Raw genomic sequence first — 6000 nt, 5'->3', positions numbered from 1 at the left:
GCCAAAGGCGCTCTTAGTTTTGTTAAACGAGTATGTTTCTGTTATATCCCTAGTCATCAAGTCCATTCGGAAAAGTTAGAGTCCGTTCAAAAACAATTTTTACTTTTTGCCTTAAATCATTTTCATTTAGATTTCAGGTTAAATCTTCCCCCATGTACTAACCGTTTAAGTTTTTGTCAAGTCATCAAAGATGTGTGTGGTCTAGAGTTGTCCTGATGGAAGACAAAGCCCTTTCTGTTGATCAGTTCTGGCCGTATTTTTCGATTGCTTGCTTTAATCTCATCAGGTGTTGACACTAAAAAGTAGAATCATTCGTTCGACCTGGCTGGAGAAGCTCATAGTGCATGATTCCTTTCCAATCCCACCAAACACTCAGCATAACTATTCGGTCCATTAAATTTTTTTCATGTGGTTCTCAAACATCGAGCTTCTTTTTGCAAAAACCAAATTAACATTAAATAACCGAACCGATCCAATAGAATTACTATGTAATAACTAACAAAAGGATTGGATCATCGCTGCTTTTCTTACATTCGCTTGTACCTTCGAATAGAAACGTGGTCACAACTCGGTTCTTGTGCGCTGACCTCTTTCTCCAAATTACTCGTTTTTCGCAACAATAACTTGACCACGATCTGCATCAATTCGAACGCCAGTGCCGGCAAGTTGGAATTGGATTCTCGCCGCCCTACGCGTCGACATTTAATTTTAATTAACTTTAATAGTTATCATTTCTTTGATTAAATGATATTGTGAAAAAAACCAACAAAATTGAGTTTTATTTTAATTAAGGCAGTGGCGTGTGCTCTATATAAATTGTGTACTAATGGAAACATGGTCCTTCGACCCTTAACGAAAGGCACCTTCGGATTTCAAAAGACAAATCAATGTCGAGAATAAGTGTGGTGTTAGAAACCAAATGAAGTGCGACAATAAAAGAAAATAAAATACTTAAAAGTGCCGTGAAAAAAAAACAAAGCAAATACAAATTACAACACAGAAATATGCATACTAAACGAAACGAGTGCTGTGAAAAACAGAAATAAAACAAAAGAAAAATCAAACAAAACACAAATTGGGCGCGAGAAACTATAGCACCTCAAAACAAAACATATATTCGGGCGCGAATAACACACAAAACAATAAAAACCACAAGGCATGTCCGCAGGTAGCAGTAAGCTGCAGGAGTGAAAAACGAGAATTGGAGCAAAATGCTCAGGCACTTCTCTGCCAGTCACGGCTAACCATTTTTCTCAAATACATATTTCAATGCCACTACACATTTTTTCTCTAGGCACTAACACCAAAGAAGATTCTAACCACTTTTCCCTTCATTCGTACGTATACATGTGATCATGCATCTCTGTTGCGCTCATTTAGCAGTATCATATAAATAATATATGGGCCATTCCATCAATTGGCGACATGGTTTTGTACCCGTGGTTCTCCGATTTTGACGAAACTTTAGAATATCATAATATAGACCAAAATAAGAATATCTGTAAACTTTTTAGTGGTCAAAGTTGATCCATTGTTTTTTGGCGCGCAATTCAAATTGAGATCAAACAAAAAATGACTATTTCTTTTATTTTTTAACGACCTCAAAATAGAGTGCAAAAAATTTTACAGTTATCCAATTTTATGTAAAAAAATCTCAGATTTCTGATAAAAATATTTTCAAAAAAATTTTTTTTCAAAATTGACTTTTTCATTCGATTCCTCGTTCAATTTTACATAAGAATCAGTGTTCAAAAATATGGGACTCTGATCCCATGAACAACAAAAAAAATTCAAAGCTGTCGCTCAAAATCCAAAAAAAAAACAAGTTTTTTTTCCAAAACTCCCATTTTTTGTTCTTTTCCACCAATTTTTTTTCAAAATTGACTTTCCCATTCGATTCCTCGTTAAATTTTACATAAGAATCAGTGTTCAAAAGTATGGGACTCTGATCCCATGAACAACAAAAAAAATGCAAATTTGTCGCTATACGGCGCAGTCTGTTCGCTTAGAACAGTGGTTCCCAAACTTATTTTGTCTACCGCCCACTTTGAGAATAAATATTTATTTAGCGCCCCCATTTTTTCACCTCTTTAAAACCACTATAACTTCAAATTAATTACTGTGACCTATATATGTATATTAACGGAGAATTCTAAACGAAACTTTTACTATAACCAGCAACATACAACGGGCTCCACCTGCCAATAAGAATGATTATTAAAACACAACTTTATAGTATTAAAACAGAGAATATTTTATTAAAACTAAATCCAAAATAATCGATCCATATATAAAAACTAATGTGAAGGATGAATCTGATGCTGTTTAATAAGTTTGTTAATATCAGGTTCCAATTTACTCAACAACAGTCGCAAGTCGCCACATTCGGTAAGAAGCAAACGATTTCTTTGTTTAGTAAGCAGTGTTGTCACAGCACTAAATTGACGTTCACACAAATATGACGATGGGAATGCTATCAAGAATCGTTGAACGATTGACCACAATCCAGGGTACATTTACGAGATCGGTTTTTGTAGCCAAAATTCTTGGTAACCATTTTTGAACTTGATTTTTATTTCCTCGTTTGTTGTCAATTCTATAAGTTCTTCTTCCAGCTGAGGTGACATTGCTATGTTGACATTTGAAAACGGATCGTTCGGTGAAGTCAATGTGGAGGTTTTCCAAATGTTGGCAGTAGGCAAACAATTCGTCGTTACTGCATGATACTGATAAATTCGGAAAATTGTGAATTTCACGACTGCCCAGATTCTTTTTGTGTAGAAGCAGTTTGGCTGCGAAAGCAGCAACGACGTTTTTTGCTTTAATTAAATTTAGTTTATCGCCTTGCAGTTGGAGATTCATGTCGTTGAACAATTTATGCAGGTCTGTCATGTAAGCTATATCATTCTTTGATGTTATGAGCTTGCCTTGAAATTCTGTATCTTTAGTTTCCAAGAACTCTATGACAGAGTCAAACAGGTTGTAGAATCGAGTCAGACAATTGCCTCTTGATAGCCAACGAACTTCAGTATGAAACAACAAACGATTGAAATCCTCGTCATTAGTAACACAAAGCTGATGAAATAATCTATCGTTCAAAGAGCTGTTGCGGATTTTATTGATTGCTTTGATGGCATATTGCAGTGATTGAAATAGCTTTTCACTTAAGTTTCTAGCAACTAAATGTTGTCTATGAATAACGCAATGTACACCAAGGACATCTGGAATTTTATTTCTAAATTTCTATCAAATAATAGTTCTTCACATATTTTCTCATCTTTAATAAAACTCACGTAAGACAACAACAATGCTTCATTGGTTGGTAAAGTGGACTCATCGAGCTGAATTGAAAATTGACTTGTCCGCAGGTGATCGCACAATGATTCCTCAATGTTTTCAGCCATTTCATCAATTCGTCTTTGCACAGAATTATTACTCAAAGGAATTTTTTGGATAATATCTGCGGCCGGTTTATGAAGCACGGTAGTTATTACTTCATTTATTGCTGGCAATATTAACTCTTCTCCGATGTTATGTGGTTTGCCTTTTTGAGCAATTAACAAAGAGATATTGTACGAAGCTCGAAGTCCGTCGTCATCTTGCTTAGCAGCCGCCGAAAATAGTTTTGCTTCACTTGGCTGAGTATTATGCTTCTTCTCTAGGTCGTGAAAATATGCTACATTCTTGTCTCTCTTATTTGGATGCATTTTATTCAAATTATCTTGCAGTCTTAAAGGCTTCACTGCTTCATTCGAAAATGGTGTTAGACATAGAAGACACAAAGGTGAGGATGGGTTTGTTGGATTTTCAATGAATCCGAATTTAATGTATTTCACACAGTATTGTCACCTCTTCTTTTTTACTTCCGACATTGTTTTGCTTTGAGAAATGCGTTTAACTTCGCGAGTAGTGTAAAGGAGGCGTAAATAATGCTCATCTATTGCGCGCAAAACCACAAATGAAAATAAAGTAAATATTACATTGTTTATATAGGAATGCTTAAGCACAATTATTATATAGTAGTCCAAAAATATGAATTCTTATTTTTCCAAGAAATACATTTGTAAAAAAGGATCTTTCTCCTTTTCGTATTATCTTATTTTTCCCAGAAATACATTTGTAAAAAAGGATCTTTCTCCTTTTCTTATTATCTTATTTTTCCCAGAAATACATTTGTAAGAAAGGATAAAGATCCGTTTTTTATTTTCCACATAAAAGATTTAACGAGTTCAAAAGCTCAAAACGTGCGTTACATCAGCTACCTACCCGACGTCATTTCGCAAGTGATAAAATAAATTATTCAAGAGCTCAAAGCATTCGCTACATCAGCTCGAACCTACCTACCCTACACCTTTGCGCAGATTATTATATTATGATAGCAAATGCCCACATACAGATTTGGCAATGGCAATAGCAATACGTTTGGTAGTTAGTATTCTATAAATTCTCTCCTGTCGAGATGCCCCGTTATGAAACGGAGCGACCGATTGACATGATTTTTATTTTTTCTACATTCAATAAAATAGGACAGATATATGAACTACGCGGAGAGAAATATAGAACCGAGTTTGAGCAATCTTTTGTTCTTCTTTGTTGTTGAGAGTCGAGAGCTCATGTAGTCGTTATCTAAGAGGCCTCCTAGCTAAATAAAATTACAAATAACCCCCCAGACCTCTACACAACGCCTCCATTTTCTTTCTGGGTCTCTTACCGCCCCCCTTGATACCTGCAGCGAACACAAGGGGGCGTTATCGCCCACTTTAGGAAACACTGGCTTAGAAGGTTGTGTGAAGGAGATAAATATGTAAATTGCATTCTTAGACTTGAATTAATGAAGAAATCAGTGTCTTCACGCTCTCATTGTTATTCAATATGCAGCAGTTTCAATTGGAGAGCTCTCATAAGAGCTGAGAGTTGAGTCAAGCAATAAGGACGTTAAGATGTATCGACTCCATCATATACGAAAGAACTAACGGATCGCTAAAAATCAGGACTTGCTAAACCGAATGCTTTTTAGCTTAGATCCTTTCATCACCGTCAAAGAAACTATCATGCAAAAGTAAATAAATTTTATTAAAATCATTTTTTGATTTAGTTGACTAATATTCAAAAAATTCCTTTTTTCGTTTATCAACTTTCTTAATTTAATTTAATTAATTAAAATTTGTTACCTTCGGGGGAGGTGAAGTGGGAAACGAAAGACGGAGATTTTAAAGAGCTTTGGCAAAAGTTTTATTTTTATTTAGGCAGTGGAAGTATTTTTGGACACTGATTCCATACAAGACCGACCACTGTGGGATGTAGCGATCATTTTATTGAATATGAGTTATGCGTTTCGAAAGAACATATTTCGAAGTGAAAAAATACATTTAACCATTCAGAAATAATGAGAAATATCGGAGTTAGTGCGCTTTCCTCAAAATGCGCTTTTCTTGAAGAGGTTGACGGTGAGCACGATTCCGGTGCAGCAACTCAACTGAACAAATTTTATTTAAAAAATTTTAACATTGCAATTTAAATTTATATAAAAATGGCTTCGTTGACGGACTTCCTACATTAGTTATGAACGAATTAAAAAAAAAAAGAAAATTGGTGAGATAGATTATTTGCAATCGCGCTCACGGCAATGGCACTTTTGGAAAAAAACGATTTCCAGATAATCACGTTTAAAGATTTAGGTGTACTTCTTTGGTCCTATGACTACGTGCGTTATGTAACGCTATAACTTGGGTTCTAATGCACATATCTTTATGAAAATTTGGGAGAAATTCTTTACAACTTATACTTTCTGATGGAGAAATAAAAAAATTGTCCTTTTTTTGACCGACCGCAACGTATATATTATAACCCCTTAATTCCTGCCAGGAATAATGGGATGCCCAACTCCTCTCTCACTGGAAAAGAGAGAACAATTGCTAAACGTCAAAACCACCAAACTTTGACAGTTGACTGGATTGGGGAGGTTTTGACGTTTAGCAATTGGAAACGAGCGATGGCCAA

Source organism: Bactrocera tryoni, unplaced genomic scaffold, assembly GCF_016617805.1.
Source record: "Bactrocera tryoni isolate S06 unplaced genomic scaffold, CSIRO_BtryS06_freeze2 scaffold_828, whole genome shotgun sequence".
Lineage (NCBI taxonomy): Eukaryota > Metazoa > Arthropoda > Insecta > Diptera > Tephritidae > Bactrocera > Bactrocera tryoni.
The sequence above is the reverse complement of the archived record's forward strand: the minus strand, read 5'-3'. Positions refer to the sequence as shown.